This window comes from Cryptomeria japonica, chromosome 2 (assembly GCF_030272615.1).
Source record: "Cryptomeria japonica chromosome 2, Sugi_1.0, whole genome shotgun sequence".
Lineage (NCBI taxonomy): Eukaryota > Viridiplantae > Streptophyta > Pinopsida > Cupressales > Cupressaceae > Cryptomeria > Cryptomeria japonica.
The window spans coordinates 236,189,026-236,206,153 of NC_081406.1; the positions used below are offsets into that span (position 1 = coordinate 236,189,026).

At 32.9% G+C, this 17,128-nt stretch overlaps 1 pseudogene; it reads right to left on the reverse strand.

The window, feature by feature from the left end:
- Nucleotides 1-896: 896 nt before the first annotated feature.
- Nucleotides 897-11,147, reverse strand: LOC131859864 (alpha pinene synthase, chloroplastic-like; annotated as a pseudogene).
- Nucleotides 11,148-17,128: the final 5,981 nt, after the last annotated feature.

A 17,128-nucleotide genomic window follows, 5' to 3' on the forward strand; every position in this document is an offset into this window, starting at 1 on the left:
GGTGGTGTTTTTTAGGGGACCCTCATCCTTCGAGGGTTTTTATTTTGAATCCTCTAACACTTGGACATCATTCCAATCCATAGCTTTCTCACCCTCTGTATCATCAAACTCCATATCCGACACATCATGCACCTCCTAGCTGGGTTTTTCAGAGAGGGGGAAGGCTTGACCTCATGGGCATTCGTACACTCCATGATTAAGATTATTAAATCCTCATGAAGAATCGGGTTGTCCTCATTCTTTGCATGCTTTCTAATAGATAACTCTAGGGACGATAACAAGTAAAACATAATAGAAATTCTCTTGTCATGTCTAAAATGATTCAAAATAGTGAAATGGTAACAAAAAATACTAGCAAAGCATCCATCGAGGGTAATTTACCTAATGATGAACTATGGCATGTCCACCTAGAGACTCTGAAGGTCCAACCAGTTGTAGCCTCCATCTGGGTTCTTCTTAACCCTGCTTCTTTCACTAATGAATTAATTTGTTATATATGTATATATATTGAAACTAAAAAATAAATGAAATTAAGTTTAACTATATGAAATTAAGTTCAATATATATATAAACATAGACGTGAGAGAAAAAATCTTATGAAAATTCCATGGCTATTTATTTCTTAGAGAAACATACACAAGTGTATATAATCATTTGGTACACATAGATGATGAATAAATCATATTTATTATGATATATTACATATATCAAAGGACACCATTATTTTATTTTATTTTATAAAAGTGAAAAATACCATGAAACTTTATTCATTATATAAATTTTACAATCTTGGTTCAAAGAGCACCGGTAGGAAAGAACTAGGCAAAGAAAACCTTTGGTCTCGCTCATGCAAAGGATGCCATTATTAATAACACATATGTAACCTAATTAAAAATTCACATAGGAACAGGTTCAATCATGGTTTTGGTTATAAGATTCTTTGTCTCAATGCCTGAAACACTAAATCCATCTCTTTCTCTATAGAGAAGCTAGAGACCTTTTGATAAATCATATGAATGATCTTTGGCAATTATTGGAACATTATCAGTTTTAAAATATTCCCAATTTAATTCTTTGAGTTTTTCATCAATTAAATAATTTAGATACTCTAATGCATCTTCCTCTATAGATCCTGGATGGTCTTTCCAATAACAAATTATACATGATATTACTTCTCCACGTTCTGCCTCAGCCTTCAAAAATAATATCATATTTTTCATAAATTTTCATATATAATTATTTTTAAATCAAACCAATTGATCATATGAATGAACAAATATGAAATTTTGAAACTTAAATTATCTAAACTTATAGTGTACCTTGAAAGTCTTTGTGTCACCTCTTAATCTAAGGGTTAACCACAAGATCTCATTGAACCTTGACGGATAATCGATTTCTTTAATAGAATCATTAGAAATGGGAACATCTAATAAGAGTATAGGCTATAAGGTCACAACACGAGCCCAAAAGTTTACTTTTCAATTCTCTAAATATTCCTCCAAAGATGGTATATAACCCATAGCAAGCCACTTTGCTTATTGAAAGTAATCATCTATGTATACTTCCCATTGTATTTAAACAATATTCCAAGTTAATATTAATACTTTATATTGATTAAATTCCTAAGAACAATAGAAAATAATATTCAAAATGAATATTAAATCAAATATCCATAAAAAATTAGGGATGACCCTACACTACAATGGTTCTTGTCCGCCTAGTGTTAATGTTGGGTTCTAAGTTCAATTCCCACCTGAGTTGGTTTGGATGATGATAAATGGGTGAGAGAGGATGGAGTTGGGAGAATGACCAATGAAAAAAGAAAGGATTGTGGTGGGTGGGTCAATGACAGTAGGAGATTGATAGAGATGATGTCCTTTTTTCTCCATCCTTTATAACTAGACAAGTCATATGAAATAAATATCTCTCGTTCACTTGGGTTTGTAGATTAAATATTTTTTTAATCCATTGTTATCCTATTTTTTCACCCTATTTAATTTCTCTTTCATTGAGATTTTTTTCTTCATGACATTCATTTAGGTCATGATAGTTTCCTAGCTTCTTAGATATTGGCATCATTCAAACACCTCATTTGGAGTTGCCTATATTAATGGAGTTCTCAAACTAGATTTATTTTATATTTTTTTATTTAATCTAGTATCAATTTCCTGCAAGTCTATTTTATTTGAAGCCACAACACCTTCACCTAATTACATGGTTATAATTTCTAGTTTCTCAATAGATGTTTGATTTTGTTTTCGACTCTAGATTAGTATAAATTAAATTATTTTAATGGAAGTGCTAGATGTTTTATTTTCATAATAAATTTTTTCATGCTTACTTATTTTTATCATTATAAATAGTCACAAATGAACTAATTTGAACTATAATTTTTATGTGTTTAACAAACCTAGTCAATAAACTGAGTGTTTTTTGCACTCTTAGTAAAGTACTACTCAAAGAATTCTACCATCATTTTATGATTAATGGAACCACTCACACAATAATAGTTTTTTATCATCATCTCCTTAGTGGAGGGGTTGGAATAATTCCTCTTAGGAAATTATTCTAGTGATATGTGAGGTCATATCAAGGAGTTAATTTTTCTTTATTAACCTACCTAAGAAACATTGTTGTTTACTGTAGTTCAATACCCTCAAGATGGCTAGGAATACCCTAAAATTCATTTTAAAGTGTCACCCTATTGAATTCTACATTAGTAGGAGGAGACACCTCTCCCTCCTCCTAGTGCACTAGCATGTTCTTAGTGATATGATGGGTAATGTACTCCTTACTTTAGTTTTTTTTCTTTGATTCTAGTTTTCAATCAATTATATTTTGGTAGGTCATCCACACCTACCAATTTTGTTTCATGTAAACTTTCTATTATATACACCTATAATTCTAAGATTAATAAAAATATAAGGTTAGAAAGCTAAAATTAAAAAGGAAACAAACATAGAATAGTAAATAATAAAAATAAAAGGTAAGTCCTGTTAGGGGTCCCACAGATACTGAGGGGGGGGGGGGGTGAATTAGCATCTGACCGGTAATTAGAATTTCTTAACTTAAAACATGCAGAACATAATATAACAGTGTACCGGTATGAAAGAAATAATGCAATAAACAGAATCAAGAACATCCACATGAAGAGCACACCATAACACAAGGTTTTAATGAGGAAACCTCGGTGGGATTTGTGACCCACAATATTCACTCATTGTCCAATAAGAGAATATTACCTACAATAGGGGCCTGCACATGCAGGAAGGCCAACTGCTTAGAGCTCACCGCTCAATGTGAAGTCACATTGACTTACAATAAGGATTATACAAATCTGATATCTTGTACTGCTTTACAATAGCATCTTCAATGCCTGATTCAGTACTAGTTCCTGATCTGTTCTTTACATATACCTCTTGACTTATATTTCGCACATTAGGTTTGCCTAATATTTTCCTTAATGCTTCTTACATCACTTCTCAAATGTCTATAATGATCTCTTGTATATATAAGAGTCATTTTACAATTTGCCAAGTCGGCTTACACATTTTTACAATAATAAAAAAAATATAATATAACAAAATCCTGTCAGGCCTCTGTGCTGGTATACTTCCTTTCTTCTATGTCGGTGTTGGTGTCCTAAGTGCTAGTGTAGATTGTGTTTTGCTGATGTCGGTATAATGTCTTTGCCGGTGCCATAGGATTGCAATGTTTCCATCAATGACAAAACCTTCAATCACATACAATGTCTCATTGGAGTGTGCATATGCCAACAATCTCCCCCTTTGGTATTGATGGCAACACTCATGAGAAATTTCAAAAAGTATCCAAAAATGTGTAGTCCAAAAATGTGTGTGCTCCCCTTGAGGATATGATTCCTATCTGTGATTTGAATTTTCTCATCCCACTACTCCCCCTTTGGCATCAATGACAAAGGTTGTCAAGATGTTAATAGAGTTTGTAGTTTCAACCTTGTAGCTGGATAGTTATAATCTGAAAAAGATGTCCCAAAATTAACTTTATACTATCCATAAACTTCTTGCTATCCTTTATTGTTGTTTCTATTCTCTTCACTGTACCGGTGAGATGCTGCAAATGCTCTGCCCGTGTTTTGCTTCCCTGTATTAGTGCCTCATAAATTTCCTTCCACAGAGATGCTAGATAGTCCAATCTTGGACTTAGTTTAGATCTCAAATGTTTTGCCTTACTTATTATTCTTTCTTTCTCCCTTTCCAGTTTGAGTAGTTCTTCCTCAAAATTTGTTATCTTTTCCTCAAAAGCTGATAGTGTATCAGGTGAGTTGACAAAATTATCTGCAAGTTTATTGATCTCATCCTATACCTTGCTTATTTTCTTGTCAATATCTACAGTCAAAAAGTTTGTTTTACAAGTATCTTTGTACAGATTTTTGTACTCTTTCAACAAATTACATAATTCTGGTAGAAGTGTGTCAAAATCTCTATTACACTTCTTTATTTGCTCATCAAAGAATTTATGTTTTTCATCTTCTACTTTATCCTTCACTGAATCTTCCATTATTTTGTCAATGTTTTCTTTGATATATTTACACAGTGTATCCAGTTGTCCTAAAGAATCTTTGTTATCTATATTACAGTTGGGACAAATTACCTTCAAAATTGGTATGGTATCATCAATTGCTTTGTAAGCCTGTGAGCTGCAGTCGATTATTTTCTTGATAGAATCTAGTAATACCTCAGTCACATTTGTTGATTTGAAGCCTGATGATGATCCAACAATCTAAGTACCGGTGGTAGTAACCAAGCTTGTATTGACCTCTGGTAGGTTAGTTTGTGTCTGCATTTCTTTAAGCACTGGTTTTCCTACTTCACTAGTTGTCGGTGTCACTGTTTCCTTATGTACCTCTTCCGGTTGTTGTTGTTCTGAAGCCTTTTGCTCTGTTTGTTTCTCTGTATGATGAATTGCCTCAATCTGTGACTCAGTCTCTACCTTTTTCTCTTTATCTTCTGTCGGTTTATTAGTTTCCGCTGCTACCAGAGTCTTACTAGCCATATCTGACTTATCAGTTGAATCTTTGTCTACTACTATGTTGATCTTCTGAGTATCAACATTCACAGTATATAGGACTTCAGAATTAGGATTATTGTCCTCTACATCCATACTCTCAATTGCTGGTTGATCTTCAGTAGTTGTTGATTTTACCGGTGGAGTATTTAAAAAGGTGGGGGTAAGTTGTCTCTAACTTTGATACTTGGTGGTCCACCAACTTTTCCTTTCCCCTTGTCTCTGTCTTTCTGATAAACCTTTATAGGTTTGGGGTTCCTGTATTCTTCTTGTTTTTCTTTTTCAACCAGCAATATATCCCATCCATTTTTTGTTTCCTCTATCACTTCATTAACTCTTCCTGCCATTAGTGAAATATGTTGGTGTGTAGTAGAGAATATTGACCGGTTTTCTTGAGCAATTAGGTTATCAATTTCTTGAGGAGAGTTTATTAGATATACAGCAAGTAACTTTTCAATTTTTATTTTCTTATCCAATTCTATCACTGCTTGTCTTCTTGCCTCTAGTCTTTTGAATAATTCATCTGGTATTTCATTGACTACTTTCATCAAAAATTTCTTGTACATATCCATGTGCAATATAACACTATTTTCAACTTGCTCTTTTTCATCAGCTGTTAGAGTGTCATGTATTTTCTCTATATTCTTCAGTTTACCTTCCTCTGTGATTTCATTCAGCAGTATATCAAGAGGGGCCAAGTCTTTGTTTGTCCTTTTCTTCATCTTGGGTGTCAGCTTCTTCTTTGGTGTGGCCTTTCTAACCGGAGATCTCACTGCTTGTTGCTTTTGCCTTGTCCTCCTAGGTGAAGGTGTGGTTGCCGGTGAGGGATCTCTTTTTCTTATAACTCTTTTGAAAGTTACAGGCATGTCACTTCCTGAAGAAGTACCTACCGGTGATAGGTGAGTTTCAAGCTGTGGAGTTGCTAACTCATCCTCTATTATGCCAGTTTTCTTCAATACATCTTCTTTAATGGCTTTTGCTTGTCTGGACCCTTTCCTTACAACTACCTCAACCTTTTTCACCCTTTTCTTTGATTGAATTTGTCTTTCAATATTCTCTGCACTACCAAATACTTCTTCCTTTGGTTCTCTGGGGGCTCCAAAAGTGCTTTAGCATATGTTTCAACTATGTGATCATTTGTTTCATAGCCCATCTCAGTTACCCAAACTGTCCTTGGGATGACCGCTTCCATCCAGATTTCATCTTTCTTGATGACAAAGCATATATCATCTTTGTATTTGTCTACAATCTTCTATGATAACCTTACTCTTTTCTTCATTTTGGCTTTTAATGCTTGAAAAAAGTCATTAATATTGTTTTCCTTGTTCTCACCCATGTTATTGAATAGTTCAGTCAATTGTTTGCCTACCGGTATGTCATATCCAAGTTCTTTGTAACCTATACCAGGAACCTGTTTTGTATGTGTAGCATTAGACATACTAACAGATTTCCAAATCTGAGTTCCTTTCTTGTCCTTCTTGATCTTTCCAAGGTTGTCAATTAATTCATCCTTTAACCACTCACATATATCAATTTTTTCATTATCTATGACCATGTCATAAGCACTCTTAATGCATAAACTTGAAACTGAATTGAGTCTATTAGCATGAGTAGCTTTATACCCTAAAATCATACTGGTGAACCTCACATTGATATCTTTTACATCATTAACCCTTAGAGACCTCTTGTCAAATGTTGCACAAGTTAGGTTTATAACTAGGTCATTGGAAACCTTCTTGGTTTTATCTAGTCTCTTACCGGTGGTCGTAAACCCTATGATAGCTTTCATAGCTTCCTTGGTGATCTTATGGATTGCATCTAACCAAAAAAACTCTCCATGTACCGAGCTTAAAACTATCATAATCACATCTTTTGGAAATTCAGGAATGCTAAGGATCTCTGTAAATCCTAGGAACTCAATGATCTTGTGTTCATCCTTTACATTGCCGGTATTATCACATATCATGGTTTTATACATGGTATTAATTTCTCATCTCCTAACTCTTCAATGTTGCAGTGGATGTACATTTTGGGGTCTTCAACATAAACAACTCCCTTAGGAATTAGAGAAAAAGAACCTAAGGTATCATCGTTCTTTGCTATCTCGGGAACTAACTGAAATACGGGCCTAGGTCTTTTTATCACTTCAACAATAGTAGGGTTTGCTATGTATTCAACTACAGAGGTGGATGCCATGATTAAATACGTTTTACTGCCTTGGAAGGATGATTGCTTGGAGTGTTCTTGCTTCTTGCTCGAAATGCCTTAGCTCGGAATATTCATGCTCTTTGAAAATTTGAAATCTTGATGAAATGAAATGGAGCCAAAACCTTAATTTTATAGTGTCTTTTCACCATCTACCACATTAATTGCATGTCGGTTAAGTATTCACTTAACATTGTTTACCAGTAATAAGTAATTTTCAACTTCTTATCTCTAACTGAGGGAATCATAGCACATGTATCAATAGATTGCCAAACCCTCAAGGAAAATTTCTTCAACTAGGTGAAGAACTTCTTATTGGTGGAGCACTACTTTGTCCTTCCGATGAAGCATTGGTTAGTTCTATCTGTGGAGGAGTATTCCCAATATTTAGATCAACTTTTCTAATCCATTGTTTTGAGAATTCTTGCTTAACCTCTTCAACTTTTTATTTACCTTTCAAGCTAGAACTTTTGTTGTCTACCAGTGTTCCTTTACTTCTACAGAATTTAGTAATATGCCCAATCTTTTTACATACATAGTAGGTTACATTATTCTTCTGAATAACTTTCCCATAACCTATGCCGGTTTTGTCCTGCATTGATTAGATAAATGTCCAAATCTTCCACAAACATAACATCTCACATTCATTCTGCAATTTTTAGAGTTGTGACCTACTTTGTTGCATTTAGAACATTGACAGGTGGGTGTGTTGATATTCTGATAATTTTTAGATCTACATTCATTTTCTCTATGACCATACTTATTACAATTAAAGCATTTACCATTGAATTTATAAGCATTACGTTGTCTTACCGGTTTGCTGTGATCCTGAGTATTTGCAGTACCAGAGCTTTCACCAACTTCAAATCCAATTCCAGAAGTGTCACCTTTAGGTTTTTGATTCCTCAGCAAGGTGCCAAGTTCCTCTGAGCATTTCTTGAATTTTTCTTTATGTTGATTTGCAGTTTCTAGTTCTCTTTCTAGGACTTCTTTCTGTCTCATTAGTTCATTTGAGTCATTCTGAGTATGCATCAGATCTATCTTCAACATGTCATTTTCATAGCTAAGTCTTGTGTTCTCATTTGCTGCATCACTTAGTCTTCTGGTCAATTCTTCTTCATTCTTCTTCCTGTCCTCAATCTCTTTGCAAAATCTCATAGTCATGTCCTGCATTTCATTTTTTGTTGTCATGATCTCTTGTTTCAACTTGCTTTTCATATCATTGAGTGATTCCTTTTCATCATTCTCATTTTGCAACTTTTCACAAAGTTCTCTTCTCTTATTTCTTGCAACAATAAAATTTTCTTGAAGTGCCTGAATGATATCCTTAGCTGCCCTTAAATCATCTTCTAGTTTGATATTTTTCAATTTTTCTGCATCATAGTCTATAAGAGCTCCTTCAAGTTTCTTCATCAGATTTTCCATCTTTACCGGTGTCAAGATCTTCCTCAAGCTGTTAAGCTTCTGAAAATAGAGGACCGAGCTCTGATACCAATTGTTAGGGGTCCCACATATACTGAGACGGGGGGGTGATTCAATATCTGACCGGTAATTAGAATTTCTTAACTTAAAACATGCAGAACATAATATAATAGTGTACCGATATGCAAGAAATAATGCAATAAATAGAATCAAGAACATCCAAATGAAGAGCACACGATAACACAAGGTTTTAATGAGGAAACCTGGTGTGGGAAAAACCCCGGTGGGATTTGTGACCCACAATATTCACTCACTGGCCAATAAGAGAATATTACCTACAATAGGGGTCTGCACATGCAGGAAGGCCAACTGCCTAGAGCTCACTACTCAATGTGAAGTCACACTGACTTACAATAAGGATTATACAAATCCAATATCTTTTATTGCTTTACAATAGCATCTTCAATGCCTGATTTAGTACCGGTTCCTACTTTGTTCTTTACATATACCTCTTGACCTATATTTCGCACATTAGGTTTGCCTAATATTTTCCTTAATGCTTCTTACATCACTTTTCAAATGTCTACAATGATCTCTTGTATATATAAGAGTCATTTTACAATTTGCCAAGTCGTCTTACACATTTTTACAATAATAAACAAAATATAATATAACAAAATCCTGTCGGCCTCTGTGCCGGTATACTTCCTTTCTTCTGTGCCGATGTCGGTGTCCTGAGTGTCGGTGTAGAATGTGTTTTGCTGATGCCGGTATAATGTCTTTGCCGGTGGCATAGGATTGCAAGGTTGCCAGCAATGACAAAACCTTCAATCACATACAATGTCTCATTGGAGTGTGCATATGCCAACAAGTCCTAGATCAGACTAATACGAAAAGGCCCTCATACTCAATATATGACATCATTTACAATAATTTTTTGCTAACCTATTATAAATAAATGAATGATAAATTTCTAGATTAATATAGATTTTTATTATCAATAATGATTAACAAGTACAATAAATAATAATAAAAATATTCTCTTTATATACAAGAAAAATAGAGGTCAATAGATCAATAGAATTGAGGGAAGAGTGTTTTTATACATAAGCTATTTGGTAACTTATTTCATATTTTAATGAAGATATACAATTTAAGTTGCATTTAAAATTTTTAAACATAGTGAAGTGAATATCTTAATCATTTTCTATACACTTTGATTAATAGAATTTTAATTATACATATCAAAAATAAATATTATAAAACCATACAACTTTATGCGCATAGTCAAGTGTGTCTCTACCGTGAGATTTTTCAGCCTCTTGAGCCATGTCCCTCACACCCTCATCAAATGCTTTGAATGTCAACTTCATAAATTGTGGAAGTCCTTCCATAGATGCTAAATCCCCCCTTTCATAAAGCACAAAATAATATATTAACACAATATCTACATCTATATTTCTATCAATCAATATATTAATAAATCGGAATATTTGTTATATATTAATATCAATAGAAATATTTTTTAGAAAGTATATGATAAATATGGAGAACTAAACCAATTTATATCTACCCAATAGAAATTATAATGTATTATCATCAATGTGTTAGTTACTTACATGGAAGCCATGATCCCTACAAAAACAAGTAGAAAATTAGCATGAATATGGTTTAATATATTTATTTATATCACCCCATTTTATGAATATAAGTAAATGAGTACCTTTTAATGGCTTCTGTGAATATTTCAAGTTCATCTAAAGTTCCATAAGTGTCATAAATATCATCCAAATAGGTGACAAAGGTAGCCATCTTTGCAAACCCAATTCTAAAAGTAGAATATTTTGGCTCAATACACACTCCAGCTGCCCAAAAATAAAATTCCACATGGCGATGGTGAGCAAACTCTAGTTTAGCTAAACCAGACTCTGTCCACCATATAAAACACACACACATTACTATATCAACTTAATTATTAAACTATTTAAATATAAGTTTTATCATAAATAATTTATTCTTCAAACAATTAGAAAATCTTGCATAATATGAATTTTTTACCTTGAGAGAATTTGAAGCTCGCGTTGTTGAATTGATTGGATATCTCCATATATGTCAATATATGTCCTTGCTTCCAACTTAAGCACATTGGTGTGCCAATGATACTCTACATTGAATTTTATCTGCTATAACACATAAATTAGAATTACAATCAGTAAATGGATTCATAGGCTTAATATGAAGAGAATATTAATGGGTATGGATACCTCTTTTGAAATATTAGTATTATTCATATTTGGTAGATCTTGTTTTAGATATGTTGTAGAAAAGGATTTGGCGTCATCTAAAGCTTGCTCCTTAGGAAATGCAATGAGTGAAGCTCGAAATAAATTTAGAGTGCTCCTTAACTACTCCACATTTAATTGATTATCTGAGTAAAAAAAGTGTCCATCTTTACTTTTGAATTGTTGCAACATACTTGATATGACAACAAGTTAGAAGCAATTTCATCCTTTGTTAATATAACCTAAAGTATATCTAATATCAATGTTTGATACTTTTAAGAAAATGAAATTTAGTGTGTTCATATATTCAATTAATAAGATTGAAAGGTTATTATAGGTAAGGTTATTAGTCCCTGCCTATATAGGTAGGAAACTAATGTTTTCATCTCCCCATATTAATCCTTCCTAGGAAAGCACGCCAGTAAAAAATTAAACCATTTTTCCTATGGTATGTAGCGTTGGCATTTTCTTAATGAAAATTTAGGTATTTTTTTCTTTTTTCTAATTGGTCTTTGTTATTTCTCCTAGTGGTTTTTTTATTTTTCAATTAAAAATTGAGGATTTTTTTGTGACGAATACTCATCCAGCAAGAAAAAATTTAAGGCATTAGCTAATGTTTTATTTTTAGGGTATAATAGACAACAACTAACATTCTAGAAAATACTTCACCTGCCTTTTTAGGGTTTAATGGACAACAACTGGCATTTTGGAATATACTTCCTGTGCCTGTCTATGCTATCACATTTTGCCTGTGCCCTCAAATTGACGAACTGGTCTATGATTCAACACGACCAGATAACTCATTTTGTTACCAGATTTAGTTGTTTGGAGGTGCATTTATTGTGAAATTTGTAGAAGTATTACATTAGACGTGCAAAGCTGAGCAAAGTTAGCTTGGCATCTGTCATCACCGACTCATGGTGATTGCAAAGTAGGAGACTTAAAATAAATGAATTGATGCAGATTTAATTATAATCAGTACTTACTTATGGAATGTTGTACAGATTTCATTAATCCTACTATTTTACTATTTTTGTGTTGCACAGAAAAGATGAATTTAATCTTGATTGGAAGCATTAATCAGTAACAAAGGAATTTCATCTTGACTGGAAGCATTAATAGTAACAAAGGCTGAAATATTTTCAGCTGGATGACATTTAGGTATTATTTGCTTCCCAAATTCCTGGATGCATTTAGGTAGGTATGATTTGCTTTCCAAATTGCAGGAATATGTTTTTGTTAGTTTTTGAAATTTCATTCGGGGTTTGAAACTTTCTATCGCTTTTTTATTAGAGCTGAAAATGACTGAAATCTTGATAAACATAACCACAGAGGTTGCGTTCAATGGAAACAATCTCTGATTCAATGCATTTCACAGTCATTTAATTAAATTTCCTTGATTCTAGAGTTTTGTCCCTTGTTACCTTCCCTTTGTTTCAAAATTCACTTCATCTCTCTCCCGAGTGAGAAAGATTTCTTAGTCCCGGTAAGACCTGACCGGCTTCAGCTCAGCTCATCAACATAAGGATAATATGACAGACCACCAAAGGCGAGGCTACTCTCGCGGGTTCCCGCTTTACCCCCATAAGGACCACCCGCAACTCCATGATTAGATTCACACAATATATCAGGTTGTACATGATCCATATTACAATGTCAGAGTATACCATCACTCCCTAGCTCAAACAATGTCAGACTCGTCAAAACCCATTACTTTGTATGGCTCTCAGAATTTGTAACCAACAAAGCCACATGGCCACATAATTGACCACCATTGAAGCTTCCAAATAAATAAAGAACCATGTCCTGCTAGATACATGTTCCCAACCAACAAAACCACATGCCAACATACATGCCTATCGTGGAAGCTTCCAGATAAACTCTACAAATAAGCTTCAAATGTCAGCTTGTAGCTATATTGTAAAGAGCACAGACCATAAAGCTCAGAAAATAGAGATCCCCTCTTCATTGAAAGTACTAGTCACTCATAGAGGTCAGAATATTTTCACTGGCAATGAATCCTATAATAAAAAATAAGTAATAATTCCACAGCTGTCACCTGGGTAGAAAAATAAGTAATAATTCTGCACGTAGTCAGCTGGACAAAACAACGATAGAGAGTAAGTGTTTGTGAATTGTTTCTATGTTAGGTTCTCTACTTTTCTCTTTGACTTGGTTTTACAATAAAACTACATTTTATTAATAGAAAAGTAAAGCCACCACAAACCCTATTTGCAAAATCTTTATTGAGTACAAGATTTAACTCATTTTAGGGTTTAAAAAAATCCAATTTTAATTGTTGTGCCCTCTACCATTCTCTTGCTGAACAGAAAACAGGGATCTCGTTTTGATTGAAAGAAACCATTGGTCACTTATAGAGATCAGAGACAACAGTAGCAAGTTTAACTGTTTGTAAATTGTTCCTATCTTATCTTTTGTGCATTCTTCTAAGTTCTTTGGCATGGCTTTACAATAAAACTACATTTTATTAATAGAAAAGTAAAGCCAACACAAACCCTATTTGCAAAATCTCTATCATTGCAAATCCCAACTGTAAATGGTCATTATGTTGAGACACCAACTATACATTAGAGGAGGGTTAGAATGGCTGATTATGTCTATAGTCTATAGATACAGAAAAATTGGCTTTCAATTTCTGTCAACTGTTTGGAGAACTCTGGCTACAATATAATACATGGTCTTGGAAACTTAAATTTTGTAGTGTATGGCATGATCTCAATGATACTATGCTGTTAATTTTTGTATGGTTAGTATAGGTCCATATAAGGTACCTTTGAAATGAGAAAGTATTGAAAAGTATAACATTTTTGAATGCTTGACTAGACTAGTGGGAGAAACCCTTGTGCTTGACGAACTGTTCAATAATGCACACTACTCTTGAAGCGTTTCAATTTGCTACTTACTAAGGGCTGCAAGTTTGGAGCATATTTTGCATGACAGTGAACTAGCAGCCTTAAATTTTGGTACCCGACACACTGTGCATATTCAAGTTCATAACCCGACACACTGTACATATTCTGCACACACAATCTCCCTGAAGACTAATCTACATATGCTCAATTATTTGAAATCTGTAATCTGAAGTATGTGCTTTCACAAGGCAAAAAGTGAAAGAGCGAAATAGCAACTCATTGAATATGATTTTCTTTGTATGGTGGATATAGTGGCTAATCGGGTCGCAACCCGCAATGTTCATTGTACAAAATGTGGAAGCATACAAAAGAAAAAGAAAAAGAAAGTCTCCAATAATTACAGACTTGTGTAAATGGGTAAACAAGTACACTTATTAATCACCTTCTAGTAATTTGAATTTGAAAGCATGTAGGTTTCTGTAAATTGTCTGACCACTTGAAACAGTGATAGAGCATCTCATTAAATAAGATTATTATATTGAACGCTGGCAATAACATCTAACCTGACTGCAGCCCACAATGCTCATTTTTAGTAATCAATTCCCATAAAGGTATATTGTGGTTGGAAAGCTTTACCTGTAGTTATATTAAAATGGAGTTGAAAATAATTATGCTTTATTTCATTAGTTAAACAATTGATTTGACCCCTTGACCCATCTAGATCAATTGTACGCATGTTTTATTCTTCTTGTATGTCACTCTACTACTGCTATCACTACCCTCTTGCATTACCATTTATTGAACATATGTTGATAAGCATTTAAAAAAAGACTTGGATTCTATTCTATGCAATGTCATTCTTGCAAAGATAATAATCTTAAGTCTGATATTTTTACTCTCACCATGAATCCCTATATCCAATTTCTTGAGACAATTAACAAATTTATACTGGCTAGACCAAAAATATTCTAATCTCATTTTTTGAAAACTTTTCTATCCTTCTCATCCTCTGCATTGGGTATCCTGTACTGATTGCATTCCACAATTTGTCACTTCTTTTTTTTTTACTAAATACAGTTAGTCACTCCATTTCCTTTTGAATTTTCTCTTTACAACCTCTCTGTTTACTTTGTACAACATCTTTGTTTCATTGAAATTTACTAGATTGCTTGCGGAAGTTGAAGCAATGATCCACATTAGCACTTAAATCTAGATCTGAAAGATGAACCAAATGCTTATTAACTCATCAATTTTTTAGTGCTTACAAATGGATTAACTTTTATTAGAAGTCATAGCAACATTATTAGTTTTCACTAAGGAGTTTCAATGATAAAAGTTCAAGAGGAAATTAGAAATCTCATTATGAAGGTTACAAATTAGGCTTATTCTCGTACGTTTATGAACTATAGAATGGTTACCTTCCATTAGTCATAGGCTTTGTAGATTAGGGCTTGACATTTTGTTACAATTGAAAAAACTTTATTGTGAAAAAAATGATTCATATCATATATATATATCCCTCACCCTTAGATAAAGCTTACCAACACAGAATATATCAAAATATAGTACAATAACAATCTAGATAGTCTTGCAGGAAAGAGAAACACTTTTCCATACAAAGCATGCATTTTTCCCCCAAGAACCAGCTAAATTAGCAAAAACTAGCTCCATGAAGACAAAACCATACAGTATGAGAGAAATATTCAAGATACCCATGGGCTTTCAACCCGTACCCTAACAATTCATTCATAAGTTGCACTGTATTCCTCCTTATTTGACATAATTATTATGGAAAATAAACATCATTATATCCATTAGGGTTTGAAATTGCCATTTTATAGTAATTTTGAAAACTGGTTCTTGGTAGGTTACAACTAGTTATTATTGTTCTAGCAAATATCAGTTGTCAATTGTTTTTGAAATTATATTATAGGACTAGGGTTTTAAGAAAAAATTTGATAAAAAAAAACAACAATGAATGAAGAGTAAAACTCAAAAGACATAATGCCACTTGTAGTGCTGCAGTTTTAATTTTGTGACATTGATAAAACTTGCCTACTATACATTTCTTGGTTCCAGAATTTTTTCATGTTCCAGTTTGCCAGAATTTGCTCAAGGTTTTCAAGCTATTTCCCTGATTTGTTCTCAGCTGTTGCAAAGACTTGAAATTGGTCAAAGGTAAAATCTTTTTTTTTTTCAAATTTTCTTAAAAAGGGATTTTAATTTGCTTTAGTTTCATGTTATTTTTTTTCAATATTTTCTAAACTTCTGATTTTTGGATTAGTTTCTCTCAAGCCATTGAATGCAAAGGTACATAAAGATCTGAAGTAGGAGAAAATATCAAAAACAGAAGTAATTAGGTATGTTTTAACTATTTTATGTTGTGTTTCCTACACAACATTCTAATTCTATCATTTTACTTTCAACAATATCTAAGTCAAGCTATTTGAAAAACAATAAGATGCATCAAAATTTTAACTAAACCATTATATCCTTCAAATCCTTGTTAGGAAACCTTTGCATTTAATTGTAGAGAAGTTCATTGATGAGCAGGGAAAGGATTCTGATTTTGTAAACAAATTACTTGATAATAGTATCATGGTGTTCAAAATCGTTGAGACTCAAGCATTTCATAATGTGTATGAACTTTGATGCATAGACAAATTAAATGGTCAAAGCTATAAACATTTCAAATTGAAATAGAAGTGTAGCAATTTGCCTTTTATTTTCTAATATACAATGCATTTTTTACTCTTAAACAATTATAGAGATATGGTTTTCAGCAAGTCATAAAATAGGGATATCAAAATTGCTATGTCAAATATATATCATTTTCAGACCCGAACTTCAACAGGACAAAATTTATGTTTATGAAATTAAACATTGCTTCAAACTCCATAAGTATGAGAATATCATTTTAAGCTCTTCAACAATTCCTGATACTTTGAACTGATTTCTGAAACTCGTCAACAACTTACCTTTTATACGGAGATCAAAATCTAAAATTTTACAAATAAATAGAAGATTATTAAACTATATATAAACATGAATTAGAATACAAATGAATATTTATCACTTATACTTCTGCTATTTTACCAAGACAAATTTTCTGCAAATGATATTTTTCATGCTTTAGCTATAAATCCATTATTTCTTACTGATGAACTCATACTTCTCAATGTCTAATTTTACAGAAATTTGAATATAGAAGCCAACAACAATCAACAACTCAATGTTGCAACAATTAAATAGCTTACAATCCCATTTGCATACATATAGTGTTTTAGTTTTTTAAACATT